Below are 15,550 nucleotides of genomic sequence, written 5' to 3'. Positions count from 1 at the left end.
GTTTACCTCAGTGGCCTTTTATTTTAGAAAAGAGAGAGAGAAAGAAAAAAAGCCTTGAGAAGCCACCCTCATTTCCTCATCGAATCATGCGGATCAGGGGAGGAGACTTAGGTGTGAAAGTGTGAAGCTTGACATCAAATGCAGAGTGGTGGACTTGTCATCCCCTAAAACTTGAAATGTTGATGTGAAGGCTAAAGATTGGGGATGAGGAGGATTTTAAGGAGAGAGAGTGTGGTTTCTCCTACCCAACTTTCCTACTTCTGTAAGGAGGCATTGAAAGGAAGACAAGATTTTCTGGGAATGGAAATTCATTTCTCCTGATCAAGGCTCTTGGTAGATTTGACTAGGTTTGTTTCCTGATCCAACTGTAATCAGGTTCCCCAGCATGTAGGCAAGATAACAGAAATTATATGAAATGAATGTAATTGTTTTGAACTTAGTCTCTTAGGCCCCTCTTCCTCCTGTTTTAGTTTTTATTATGAATCATTGGAGAGTGGCTCTGATTTTGTCTTTTCACTGTTGGAGGATGTTATTTAGATCTGTTGTGTACATTCCCTGTGTGTGTTCATTTGTGTATCTATACTTGTGTAGATACATATCTTTATCCCCCAGACTTTCTGGAAATCTTTGGTGTCCTTTTTGGTAACCTTAACCTTGACCTTCATAATCATGCCAGACTCATACTTTTCACACCTCATTGCCTGCTTAGTGTGTTTTTATTTTTAATAAAAGCAGCAATTTTCTTGGCACAAAGCAATTCAAACTAATTGAATGGGGCCAACGTGCTGTAGGTTGTTATAGACTGTGAGGGGTTGGGGAAAGGGGAGGCCTCTACTGCTGTAACATGGTGGTAGGGAACAGTTTATTAGCCAGGGAAGAGAGAAAGAAAGCTAAGAGGCTCCTTTAAAAAGAAGACTTTTGCCAGGCAAGGTTGAAGCAAGGATCCCTACCTGGGCCTAGGAAATGCCTGTCATGGTGATTGTGCAGGCTGGTGGGTGGGTTGGGAAGAGGGAGAAGCTGTGTTTGCTTCTCAGCTCGTGTAAGCCCTGGATTCAACAGGGCCTAGTTTCTGGAGGTAGGGTTGAAGAATGTACTTGAAAAATAACTATTTTTTTAAAAAAAGATACCTGACAATTAATATCCATGTGAAATTATTGCTCTTTTTTTCATTCTTAGTACTGTTGTAGCTGGACTTAATCTGGATCCTGAGTCACTCTCTGGATTCTTCCTTGTGGTCTTTTGGTGCAGGATGGGAGATGCTTTGTGCCCGCTGCCAGATCGGTACCCTTGAGTCTGATCTGTCTCTCTTTTATCCCTGTGCCAAAGCCCTTGACTGCAGTGGGGTGGAGAAATGGAGAAGTGTGTAAGAGAGACCAGGAGAATGAGGGGGTACAGAGCTCTTTCCTCCCCCTCTGAGTGGCCTCTGCTGACTTCATAGCCCTGGAGAATTTTGTTTAGCTGTGATATTGTCTCATCGTGGATGTTGTTGCCTTTAGCAGTGCCTGTTCTCTCAGTCTGCAAACTGCTGGGGAAGAGAAAGGGCAAAATTGGTCTTTGTTTTCTGGGCTGCCCTCTGCTTCCCTGGACTTCATCCCTGAGAACTGCGCATCGTTGCAGTGTGACATTTCAAAGTGGAATGTAGCGCTTGCAGCTTTGTGTTCATTCACTTATTAATTTGTTCAACAAATAGTTAGGAAGTACTCGGGATGTGGCAGGCACTGTGGTAGGCTCTGGGGACGTGATGTTAAATTAGATGCTAGAGTCTACAAACTGCGGTAAGGGATGGAAAATGCATAGTTATAACAGAATAATTAGTGCTGTCGTGAACATAAGGTTAGGGGTCAGCAGCTGCCAATTTTATTTATTGGGGGACCAACAGTTTTAGGGGGGAAATAGCTGAATGATGAGTAGGAGGTAGCCAGTGTGTGTGGTAGAATGGGCAAAGACTCAGGGTAGCAAGTGAGTGTCATGTAATGCTGACTTTATGTTCCTTAGCTGTAACTGACTTTGAATTTGTGGCCTTAGAAGTATGTAGATATGTTAGAGTCAGTATGCAAAATATTTATGTAGCATCTACTAAGCTCAAAGGAATGAGCGAGCTTTAAAGTATGATGTCTGCTTATTATTTATTTATTTATTTATTTATTATTTTTGTGGTGTGGGGGATTGAACCCAGGGCCTTGTACAGGGTAGGCAAATGTTTTACCACTGAACTACATCCCTAGCTTTGATGTCTGCTTTTAAGGAGCCTTGGGAAGACAAGACATACATTCACACATACAGTAGTGTGGTTGTCAGCTCTCTCTGTGGGGTCAGACTGATCTATGTTCAAATTCTGGCTCTGTTCTTTACCTGTTGTGGAATTTAGTCAAGACATCCCAAACCTCTTTTGAATCTCTGTTTCTTCAAGTGTGGAGCCTGAATCTGAATGCAGATTCTCAGGCCCTACTCCATGGACTATGGGTGTGGGGCTTTGACAACTTCCGGGGAGATTCTGATGCAAGTTAAAATCTTCGAGGACCACTGTCCTTATAGGGTGGTCTTGAGGACTTACTAAGGTATGTAAAGTATAAGTATGTAAAGCATTTGGCATATCTTTTAGGTATTCAATAAGTGGTAGCCATTATTTACCAATAATTATATATATATATGTATATATATACATATATATATATACACACACACATATATCCATGTATGTATGTGTATATATATATATATATATATATATATATATATACACACACACACATACATATATTTAAAGGGGAGTGGAGAACAATGTGAAGGCTGGTTTGACTGTAGCAATCTGAAGCAATCCCTTCCCCCCACTGTGTTTGGGCTGTGGGCTGAGCCAGATGTTCTTTGCAGAGGCCTTACTGGCTCCTTAACAGGTCAACAGATGGCTCTTCTTCCTTTGCTGGCCTCTCTTTAAGTCCCCAGGTGCTGAGCTGTCCACCAGTCTCACAGTCTCAGCCAGAGTTGTCTCAATACAATGAGAGTTGTATACTAAATGACCTTGGCTGTGGCCGGGCAGTTTTGGGAGGGTGATTTTGTGTGTGTGTGTGTGTATGTGTGTGTGTGTGTGTGTGTGTGTGTGTGTGTAACACAGACCTGATTATCACCATATCCTGTTGATTATTTCTTTTTCTCTATTGTGGGTATTGGTCTGTGCTTCATAATGAGGAATTGTAAGAACCCTAAGAAACAGGTGATGGGTAAGACAGGAGAATGCTGTGTGGCCATTTCTCTATCCTCAGCATCAGCCTTTCTGAACTGGTTGGCTAACTGGTCCTGGAGGAACTTGGTTGTCTGGGGGAAGTGAAGGTTCTAAGTCTTGAGTTAGAGACACGTGGCTATCACTAAGGCTGGATGCTGAGGAGGATACTTTTCTCTTTTGGTTTTTCAGGGAGAATGCCATTAAGAGATGCTAAATCATGTCTGAGTTACCAGGCATGTGATATAAGGGGAAGATTTGGTTTAAGCTTCCACTGAACTCATTGGGAGAATTAGAGAAATGCTTAAAGAAGGACTGAAAAGCAAGGCTTTTGTCACCTTTTTAGTTATATAAGGCCTTATATCTAAGCTTTAAACAATAAGTAAATGTTGAATATTTGCTGTGTCCACGACAGCATTATAGAGCTGTATCATTTCTGTACAAGGCGAACCAGCTGGCTCAGAACACTTTTCTCACTTCCATGAAAGGAATCTAGGTCCAGGGCTAATGAGAACTTATGACTCCATATTGGAAAACTTTGGTAATTTTTTGTGCCTCAGAACAAGGTACTGAGGCTTAAAAATGTGTGTGAAATCACCAAAAAAGAAAAAAAAATCCACATATGGCATATAACTTAAAAATCTTGATGGTATCAATACGAGGCATTCATCTAATGAGCATTTATTAGTGCTTTCTAGGGTAGGCACTGTATTAGGTAACAAATACGTTGGAGGGGACATAGACTAGTAAAGAACAAATGACTCAGAGACAAATAGTCAACACTTAGCATGAGCCCTGGTATGTGTAGTAGATGGTAAAAGATGTTAAGAGATGATAAAGAGAAAGGGCCTAGGGGTGAGGGTTTCTAGATGACAGGAAGGTTTGAATAGGAATGGCAGTTACCCAGCAGATTTTCCAGCTGCTGGTCACCCAAGGTCTTCCAGCAAGAGGGGATGGCCTATGCAAAAGTGTAGAGTGGCCAGACACAATGATGACTTTCAGGAATACTGTCTAATGTTAATTATTTTGGTTAATGCAAGTTTCTTCTCTAGAATCAAGGAAAGAAGAGTAGTGTGAGAGTGTGTGTGTGTGTGTATATGTGCTGTCATTCTTTTATATTTGCTCCCAAATATACATTTGGATATGTTTGCTGCTCACTGTCTTCAGTGGCCCTGGGTTTTCTGAAGAACTTTCAAACAGCTTCACATATGTTCTTGCTTCCCTACTGGCCTCAGTAGATTTGGGGAAGACATGTCCCAGAAAGGTCACACAAGAAGCTTGAAGCAAAGGCACGTATTATGAGTGAATAGGGGAGACAGTGAGGATATTTGACTAGAGCAGATGGTGTGTTGGTGAGAAAAGGAAGAAATAAGTTTATGGAGACCCTTGAGCTTCAGGCAGAGATTACTTGTAAGCACCTGAGGCCTTCTCTTGACGCAAATACCAGTTTGATCCCTCCTACTTCAGATGTCTTTGCCTGCTGGGAAGTCTGGTTTTTAGAGGCAACTGCAGATTTTCAGGGGGTGGTTTGTGAATGGTGTCTTCCTGGTTTCATGCATGATGACGGTTATAGCTTTGCTAAATATAGCCAAATCCAGAATTCAGAAATGAAGTCCAGAATAAGCAATTGCTATGTCCAGAGCCTTTCTTTTGGTCTTTCTAACAAAGTCAAGCAATTTTAATCAGTGATGATGAAGCGAGAATACATGGGTTTTGAGTGGGAGAATGTGTGGGAAGGTATATGCTTGTACCTTGATAGTTAAAATGGCATGTAGATTACACAAGAAAGGCTTGATAAACATTAATAAAACTTCTGAAAACGATATCAGAGTTGTCATTTTAACTTGCAATATTCAAGAGTTGACACTTCAGTAAGGGGACTAATTCTACCATCCACCTTTATCTTGTACTCTTAGAAGGATGGATTCCTTCTGAGCCTACTTGAGAAATAACTGGGACATCTGTGTCTGACAGAGTCAAAGAAATTATATTAATAGAAATGGTGTTATCTATTGAAGTGGCATCTGGCCTGTGAGGTAGCAAAGACTCACTTGCACTTTACTTTTCTGGGGTCATATTTTGATGTGGCTGGAAGAGCACTGCATTATGAATTAGAAGATCAGGGTTTGTCATTTCATTTACTGCCTTCTCAGTAAATGCTATTAAGCACTCCCCATGTGCCAGAAGTCATGCAGAGATGGGAAGCTATGGCTCTTCCTTCAGGAACTCCCAAACATGGATCTTGAGACATGGGAGAAAAGAGCTGTATTTGCTAGAAGGGAAGGATATAAGAGGGCAAAAACAACAGATCTTGGATAGCACTTAATTTTGTAGGGTGGAGAGTAGTTAGGGGAAGCTAAATGAGGTGACATTTGAGGTGTGTCTTCAAAAACAAGAACTTTATAAAGGCTGGGGAAGTGACTGAAGTTGTAGAGTGGTTGCTTAGCAAGCACAAGGCCCTGAGTTCAAACTCCAGTACAGCTGCCCTCCCCCATGTATTGCTCCAGACCCCTAAAACAAAGAACTTACTGTTAGAGGGACAAGATCTGGAAAATATTATAGGTAGAGGGGATAACATGGCCAAAGACATAAAAGCAGGAAAGTTCATTCTTTGCTGGGGAGCTGTATGTTTTGAGATAGAAATAATAATATATTAGTGGTCCAGGGCTGTGCTGCCCAATAAAGTAGTCACAAGCCACATGTGGCTAAATTATCTAAAACTAAATTAAACTAAATAAAGTAGCAATTTAATTCTCAGACATGCTAGCCATATTCCAATTGCTTAATAGCCACCTATGGCTGGTGCTCACAATTTTGGATGGGACAAATAAGACTAGTTTCTCAAATCACAAAAGGTTTTATTGGGCAATGTGGCTATTATCAGTTGTCTACACGAATAGCATTATCGTTAAAGAGCATGCCGTCTCCTCATCTGTGTAGGCTTATTTAAGGTGTATTCATGGCCTGCTGTCATTAGCTCATCTCTGTGGGCAGTGTATTCTTAGGATGAAGTCCATCATGAATGGTAGTGGGTGCAAATCCCTATTTTTCATGATCTCACCAAGGTTTTGAGATGTTTGAGATTACTTGTCATGTTTTATTAAACTGTGATTGTTTCTACATTGTATCGTGCCTGATGAAGAGTATACCAGGAATAGAAATGATAGCTCTGCCATTTTCTTGTTCATTTATGCTTGCATTATTTTTAATCCAGAGTTTCTTTACAGGAATCTCTTTAAGCCTCTTGTTTGTTTTATGAGGGTTAATTCATTTAAAACAATGCAATTAGTAAATCCACTTACCCAAGCCTACATGAAGAGCAGTATTTCTCAGTGGCTTGAAAAGCTATCATCATTAGCTTTCTAGTCTGAGACACTATATTGAATGGGAGCACTGGTGTTAGGCTATATTATTATATATTACTAAAGGTAAATCTTATTTTCCCTGGTTTTTAATTGTGGTATACAAATACAGATAACCTAAAGTTTACATCATAGCCATTTTAAGCGTACAGTTGAGTTGTGTTAATTGCACTCACAGTGTGCAACCATCACCATAACTCTTTTCATCTTGTAAAACTGAAATTCTGTACCCATTAAACCATCCTTTCCTTTCCTCACATTCTCTAGTCTCTGGCAACTACCATTCCACTCTCCTATCTCTTATGATCCAAGTGATAATAGCTATCCTAGTGAGTGTTATATGGTATTTTATTATAGTTTTGATTGCGTTTCTCTAATGACTAGTGATGTTGAACATCTTTTGATGTGTTTTGATGTGTTTATTAGCCATTTGTATATCTTCTTAGTAGAAGTGTCTCTAAGTCCTTTGCCCGTTCTGAATCAGATTGTTTATTAGTTGTTAAAGTGTAGGAATTCTCTGTGTATTCTGGATATTGATCCTTTTAAAAAGTATGTTTTTCAATATTGTCTCCCATTGTTTGGGTTGCCTTTTTTTTTACTCTGAAAGTATTATTTTTTAAGATGAAAATAAATATAAATAGGGAGTATTACATTTCATTTCTCTATCCTAGTGGATTGTCTTGGGTGGAGCAGTGGTTGTCATCCACTTTTTGTTCCTCAAAAATGACTGAAAGTACTTGCTTTTACTTTACCAAGAAAAGACTAGAACATATGCAAACATGCTGAACCAGAGATGTTTACTAAAGCAAGATTCCTCAAAAGAGGGATTCCAGAGAAAAGATTGGAACAGTTCATCTTCACAAATCTTTTGTAACATTTCAGTTCTCACTGATCTCTTTCCCCTCAACCCCTCCAAAATCTAGAGACTGTACCCATACCCCAGCTTTGAAATAGATGCTGTTACTTGTTTCTTGGTATTGATCATATCATGTTAACTAGCAAGTTAGGAGCCAACTCTTCCATTGCCTCTCTATTGCCATAGCATCTTAGGTATTGCTGAGAATATATGATGCTTAGCAAGCCGTGCTTTTTTGTTTGTTGTTTGTTTTTTGTTAAAACAAACTCAGGGTTGAACTCAGGGTTTCATTCTTGCAAACCAGATGCTCTGGCCACGTGCCAGTGGCTCATGTCTGTAATCTTAGCTACTCAAAAGGCAGAAATCAGGAGGATTGAGGTTCGAAGCCAGCCCAGGCAAATAGTCCGTGAGACTCTATCTCGAAAATACCTAACACAAAAATGGGCTTGTGGAGTGGCTCAACGTGTAGGCCCTGAGTTCAAGCCCTGGTACTACAAAACAAAAACAAAAACAAAAACAAAACAACAACAACAAAAAAGCCAGACACTCTGCTGCTTGAGCCACACCTCCAGTGCATTTTGTTCTGGTTATTTTGGAGATGGGGTCTCGTGAACTATTTGCCTGGGCTGACCTTGCACTGAGATTCTCCTGATCTCAGCCTCTCAAGTAGCTAGGATTATAGGCAAACATTGCTGGCTCTTATACATAATAACATTATACCCATATCCCTTCATTTCATGCTCACCACATCCCTAAGAGGCAGAAAGAGCAGTTATTACTGTATAGATGAGGAAGCAGTGGCTGATACAGATTAAATGACTCCCCTAAGCTGTATTGATAAATGTAGCTATGAAATAATTTGAATTCATGGCACCTAGTTGCAAGTACAGAATTCTTTTTAAAAATTCTCCCTTGTACAAATGTCTTTTCTCATAGCACTCTTTTTTTTTTTCTTTTTGTGGTGCTGGGTTTGGAATTCAAGTCCTTTCATATGTTAGGCAAATAGTTTATCACTGGGCTACATCTCTGGCTCCACATAACACTTTTGACCTTTGATAGCCCTTCCTAATTGAATCTTTATGAGTTTTCCAAGTCAGGAAATTCTTTCCATAACATTTTGAGGTTGCTCATTATAGTGTCTTAGTTCATTTAGACTGCTATAATAAAATACTATAAGTGGGGTAGCTTATAAATAACAGAAAATTTATTTCCTACAGTCCTGGAGGCTGGAATTTTGAGTGCCAACATGGTTGGGTTTTGGTGAAGACCTTCTGGGTTGCAGTCTGCCTGCTCCTAGGTGTGCCCTCATAAGGAGGAAGAGGCAAGACAGTTTTCTGGGGCTTCTTTTTATAAGGGAATTAATCTCATTTATGAGGGCTCCTCCCTCTCTCACGACCTAGCATCATCATCCTGGTGACTGGAATTTAACAAGCCTGGAATACAACCTTTGGAGAAACACAAACATTTAAACCACAGCCTTCAGATAGGAGAATGGGGGAGGAATTTTTAAAGTTCAAAATCCATGTGCAATAAATGGTAGAGTACTCTTTCAGCTGTCCTTAGGGAAGGCCTACCAAGATTTGCTCTCTTGCTTTCTTTGATTTACTGCCTTATTTCTGTAAGTAGCTATTTTATGCAAAAAACGTGAAGATTTTTAAAAGATTGCTAGTTTATTGATTCTAAGAAAATGAATTTACATAGTGAATGATTTGCCTAAAGTTATATGGCAGGTACATTACGTCCATCTATTGCCCACATTGGTCACCACATCAACAGTGCCCCTCTGGCACTATTAACATTTTGGGCTGGATAATTCTTTGTTGAGAGGGTAGTTATGTGCACTGTAGGGTGTTCATAGTATCCTTGCCCTCTACCCAATAGATGACAGAATCACACACCTGCTTTGTTGTGACAGTGAAAAATTTCTAAATGATAATCTGGGGGCAAAAATCACCTGTTTTAGGGAACATCTGTTTTAGTGTGTTTGCATATCTTGTAGTTTTTTAGTAAAGTTGAAGTAAGTATTGCAGTATTTTTGGTCATTTTTGAGGAACAAAATTACCTATATAAATAACTCAGATGTTTTGTGTTTATACCCAAACCAAAAAAGCCTTTTCATTCTTTGTGAATTTGAATCACTCAGGAATAGTGAGTATTAGTGAATTAAGGTAATAGAAGTATCTTGTACCTCCTTTTTAATTATTACTTTATTAATATTATTGTTTTATTATTATTAATGTATTTCATTTCTTGTTACTTAGTATATTATGTATATTTTATTATACATAACATGTATAATATTATGTGTATGTATCTTCTATTTAGTCAGATAATTGTTACAAAAGAGGAGTACTTTTGAGTAAAATTTCCACCTTGGAGAGGACACGTTCCAGAATTGAAACAAAGTTGAAAGAGTAAAAACTTGGGAGTTTCATTTGAGGTCCACTGTGGTTGAATCAGCTTGAACTGTCAGTATTCTTCTTGGGCTCTGAGTTAACCTTGGCAAACAATGGATGGTAGTGCCAATCAAGGCTTTGTTTTTTATGATTTCTGAAAAGCTGAGAGATTATTGGACCAAAGAGCTTATGGCATCCCTATATTATTATAATAAAAGGCTAAGTATAGCCTTGATGCTAGGTTATCATTTGTAATTATAATGATCTTGAATAATTATGTCTTTCATCTAAGACTTGAATTTTGGAGAAAGCAGTCTAATGCCATGTAGTTTGGTGCTTGTTTTCAAGGTCATTTGCAGCAATTGTATTGGGACCTTTGGGTGAAGGAAAGATTATTGTCATTTTTGTGCTGAGGATGAATCTGAGAACAAAATTGGAACTTTATTGACTAAGGGCACATGAAGAAGGAATGGGATCAGGTATTACCTGATTGGGGCCTGAGCAAGCATTTGTAGAGGTGGCTATCTCCTGGTATGTACCTTGACTCATCATTTTCCCTGATTAGGGAATCTGGCCTGCTCAGGAAGTGCTGGTTATCTCACTGGTTTGGTAGACTGTTTAGTTTTCCCTGGGGGTAGCCCAACCCTGTTCCTCTCAGGGCTTTTTCCTCTGTTCTTTTTTAGAATTCTGGAAATCTTGGTGGTGGGGGGGTATTGGATTGCAGGGGACTGACTGCATTGGAAAACATAATTCCACTGGGCCTGTAGACTGTGGAAGAATCTTTGCTTCACCAGAAAGTGTAGCTCAGTAATGATTGGGGGAAAACCTAATACCTAGTGCTGTCTTTCCTCCCCCGCCCTCTTGGAATAGAGGGCGTGCTTCCACATTTTCCTCAGGAGCCTTTGAAGGTTAGCACCTTGTATGTGGTTTAGAAGAATGAGCGTTGCAGGGAAGCAGTCCTTGGGTTGGATCTTGGACCTTTTCCTGTTATGGCCAACTCACTAGAATCCAGTCTTCTCATTTTTAAAATGAAAAAGCATGGATTGTTGTAAGATTAGATGAAAAGATACATGCAAATCATTTAGCATAGTGCCTGGCATATAATTAGTTAGCAGTCTGGAAATGGTAATTCTTAGTATTTGGGTGTATGAATTTTGTTTTCATGAGGAAGTAGTTGTGCTGTGTGTCTAACCTAGTGGAGCTGGAGTTTTGTACACACACACACACACACACACACACACACACACACACACACACACACACACGAGTGTCTACAAACCCCCAGATAAGAAATAGAAGAGAGAGAAATATTCTCGTTTTCCCCCCTCCTTTTGGAAAGCCATCTGTGTGCTAGAAAATTTTTCCTAACCTATCAAGTCACTGTTAAGATGATGTGTTTCTTCACCTAGGCCCTTGCTTTCGTCACCCCCTTATAACATGGATTTAGCTCTTTCCAATGCTTCTTTACAATGCTCCCTGTACCCTTCCCACCCACCTTCCTTAATCATATAGTATTTAACTACAGCTGTCTGGATGCCTTTCATTCTTGATAACTGTCTTGACTGTTTTGGGCCAGTAATCTGAGTTTTATTTTGCTATTTATTTATTTCATTTGTATCTACTTTGCAGATAATCACTTCTTTGCGGGCAAGGTGTAGGCCTTATTTGTATCTAATTCAGAGCTCTTTAAATTTGAACAATGTAACAGTGGATGCTAGAGAATAAATTAACTGAATGAATGTTACTATGAGTTAGTACTACTTCTAATTCACTGGATGGGCAGGCGAGACTAGACAGATTTAAGATGTACAGACCTCCCTTACCCTTATTGTAGTAATGTAATTGATTTATGTTGGAACTTCACATAGCTTATTACATTAATAAGAACTATTGAATCATTTAGGGTTTCAGTAAAGTTGAGAAATAACAAATCCATAGTATAACATCTTCCAGAAAGTCACATGAGTCCCTCCATTGATTGGATTAAATTATGGGTACCTGATACTACTGATCTCAAGAGTAGAGGTGTAAGTATTTTGACTATATAAAAGAACTCAAACATGTTTATTTGAATGCTATAATGTAAGCTTGGAGATTAGGTTGAGTATCCAAATTTCATATATTGCTAAAATCTAACTTTAAGCAAGGCATACATTCATTTTTCTAGTTTATGATAGATATTGGCCTGCAGTTTATTAGAAAAGCAATTCTCAATGTGTCTTTGAGGTAGCAAGCATGAGGATATTTGGACAAATAAGAAAGGACTAGTAATTTGAAAAGGTATAGGTTGAGCTGGGCACTGTGGCTCACTGTAATTCTAGCTGTTTGGGAGGTGAAGATTGGGAGAAATGAGGTTTGAAGCTATCCCAGGCAAAGAGTTTGAGAGACCCCCATCTTAATTAATAAAAGTTGGGCACAGTGTTGAGCGTTTGTCATTCAGCTGTGTGAGAGGCATAAATGGGAAAATCGCAGTCTGGGCTGTCCTGGGCATAAATGTGAAACCCTATACGAAAAAATACCCAAAGCAAAAAGGGCTGGGGGTGTGGCTCAACTAGAGCCACAGGTAGAGTATCTGCATGGCAATTGCACGGCCCTGAGTTCAAATCCTAGTACTGCCAAGATATAGCTGGTTAGAGAGGAGAAGCCTCATAGCAAGCGAATGGGGCTTGGTGGTGTACCCTCCTAAAAGTTGCATTTTGATGTAAGGGGTTGGAGTTTAGAGAGCTGGGTGGATTTTCCGATTTATCGAAAAGCTGCTTAGTTATGAAATGAGGTTAGAGAGGTAGTACCTAAAACTGATACTGAATGTAGCCCTTAGAACATAGACAGGTACTTACTGCTCGTTTGTGCTAGTCTGAGAGAGGAGGATTGGGATCAGCAGCAAGTCTGGCCTCATGTTTTGCCCCGTGAGCTTCATGACCTTGTTGAAACATCAGCTCTAGGTGGCCCTCTGAGCAGTGAGGAGAGTTCACTAGAAAAAGGTTAATAGAGGCATTCTCAGAAAATTAAATATTTCTTTCTCTTTTAAAATCATAGTATAAGCCAGTTGAGATGAGTCACTGCTGTAATCCTAGCTACCTGGGAAGGGGAGTTGGGAAGATCAAGGTTCAAGGCTGGCCCGGGCAAAAAGTTTGAGAAACCCTCTTCTCAACCAGTAAAAACAAGCTGGGTGTGCTCATCTGTACTTGTCATCTGAGCTACTTGGAAAGCGTAAGTGGGAAGATTGCGGTTCAGGCTTGTCCAGGCATTCACATGAGACCCTACTGAAAAATAACACAAAAAGTGCTGGTAGTGTGGCTCAAGAGGTAAAGTGCTTACCTAGCAAGCGCAAGGCCTTGAGTTCAAACCTTAGTATTGCCTAAGTAAATAAATAAAATCATAGTTCAGAATAAATATTACACAAAATGCCTTATTCAGTGTCTGTGCACTCACCTAGCAGTTATAGGGGGATTTTTAGCATGATGGATGATGTCCAAGTCTACACTCAAGTTTGCTTCTAGTTTTTACTATATGAAGGAAGGAGGTCATCTGGTCTCATTCTTAACAGTCTTAGGCACATCACTTCTCCCTCTGAGCTTGTCTTTCCTCATATAATAAGGTAATCACTGACAGATCTTGAGGTTTCTTCTAACCCAGACATGGTTTTTAAATTCTGTGATTTCTGTTGAGACTGTTTGAGTGGGAGGCTGGGTGGGGTTGATTGGATTGAAGTGTTAGACCTGTGTAGCTGGGACTAAGACGACATTCCTGAAATGGAGTATTAACCTTAGCCTGCCTATGTATGAGCCATGTGGGGAGGTATTCTTAGAGGAGGTGAAGGAGCCCATTCTTTTTGTTCTACTTTCCTTCTTTCTGCATCTTTTCCTGAAGCTTAGAAAAATCATTTTGTGAATTATTAGATGTAAGAGGTGAGAGAAAGCTCAGATGGATCTTGGGCTTCTGGTTTATGTAGATAATAGTATCAATAAGAAGAGAAGAAGAAAAAAGAATTATTAGATGTCAGAGGTGAGAGAAAGCTCAGATGGATCTTGGGCTTCTGGTTTATGTAGATAATAGTATCAATAAGAAGAGAAGAAGAAAAAAGTGTTCAAAGGAAAAAGAATGCCTTTTGTTTGGGACTTTTTAGTATGAAGTGCCAATGAAGCTGCCATGTATGGATGTAGTTTAGGATGCTGTTGGATAGGGCTGTGTGCATTTTAGAGAAGAGATTGGGTGGGAGTTTTTATACAACCATGTGCTAGAAAGAAAACTGGAATGAAATGAGACCTCACAAGGTACCTGTGTAGAGCACACCTTGAATACAACCCAGACTCCTCTCTGACTGGTGAGCCCTGGCATGAGCTGTCTCTTCTCTTGTAAACCAGTGTGTTTTTTGTTTGTTTAAAGCAGGGTTTCACTGTGCAACCCAATCTGGACTCAAACTCACTATTGTATCCCAGGTTGGGTTCGAACTCACTACCCTCCTTCAGACTTCCAAGTGCTGGGATTACAGGCATGTACCACCACCTGTTGCTCAACCAGTGTCCTTTACAGTCACAGTGATTCTTCTTTACCTTATTTTAGCAAATAACATTGTTTCTTTCTTAGTGTCTCTGGCCTGCCCAATCCCTTTACCTGGAGTGTTCTTCCCCTTGAGTTTCTGTGGCTGATTTCTTATCATTCAGCTCTTACTCTCACTTCAGGGGGGCCTTCCTTGACCATCCAACATGAGGAATCAATCTTGTCTTATTATGTATCTTGTCTGATACATAGCATGTATCAGCTAACTTTCCTCTCCTCCCCTCCCCTCCCCTCCCTTCTTCTCTCCTCTCCTCTCCTCCATTCTCAGACCACAGCTGATTTTCTTGATTATTATTTATCTCTTCCCTCTAGAATTCCAGCTGTATAAAGCAAGGAGATCTTGTCTGACTTGTTCATTGCTATATTTTTGATGCCTAGAATAGTGCCTGGTACATCCTCAGAGCTCAGGGAAAGCCAATGGAATGAATGTTGCAGGCATAAGAAGGAGAAGCAGGAGTGATTGAAGGTACAGAAGTAGAATCGAGAGAGCAAGGCAATGAAAATTAACGTGAAGTAAAATTTAAAAATGGAAGGTGGATACTTAAGGGTATTAATACATCACAAAGGGCTGTATAAGGATGGATGAATATTCATCAGGTTTGGAAATATGGAGATCATATAGTTAGAGCTGTTTAAGTGAATCAGTGGAGTTGGAGTCTAGGTGGCAGTGAAATGATGACTGAATGGGAAGCAAAGCAGATACTGAGTCAGGTGGAATTTGTTATTATTGTCATTTGTTAACATTAATTTTTTCTTAATAATGATTTATCATTTTTGTAATGTGGAGAGGTCTTGAATATATTAAACAGAAAGCAAGAAAGGAAGGAAACGTTTAATCATAAACAAGATGGAAGTGATGCATGTAGGTTTAGTCTTTAGTCTTCCTGAAGGCTAGTTTGTTTTTGAGACAGGGTCTTGCCATGTTCCTGCTCCTCAGCCTCTCAAGTGTTGGTGATAGGTGTGTGCCACCTTTCCTAGCTTAAATATGCATATCTTTTGATAAGCCACCAGAGGAAGTAACAGAGCAAGTGCTAAAGGCTTAAAAAATACTCATCACAGTAGAAAGAGTTTGGGGATTATTGATGGAATAGGTCTGAGGTGAAGGGAGGTAATGGAAGAGGTCATGAACTCACATAGAAGAGATGACCTTGGGCAAGAG

The 15,550-nt window shown here is 39.7% G+C and overlaps 1 protein-coding gene across 11 annotated transcripts in view; it reads left to right on the top strand.

Moving 5' to 3' along the window:
* The window catches only part of Aak1 (AP2 associated kinase 1), a 167,266-nt gene that overhangs the window by 1,306 nt on the left and 150,410 nt on the right, over nt 1–15,550 (top strand). The gene's annotated exons all lie outside the window — the stretch shown is intronic.

The sequence above is a fragment of the Castor canadensis genome, chromosome 12 (assembly GCF_047511655.1).
Source record: "Castor canadensis chromosome 12, mCasCan1.hap1v2, whole genome shotgun sequence".
In the NCBI taxonomy this organism is placed as follows: Eukaryota; Metazoa; Chordata; class Mammalia; order Rodentia; family Castoridae; genus Castor; species Castor canadensis.
The sequence above is the reverse complement of the archived record's forward strand: the minus strand, read 5'-3'. Positions and strand labels throughout refer to the sequence as shown.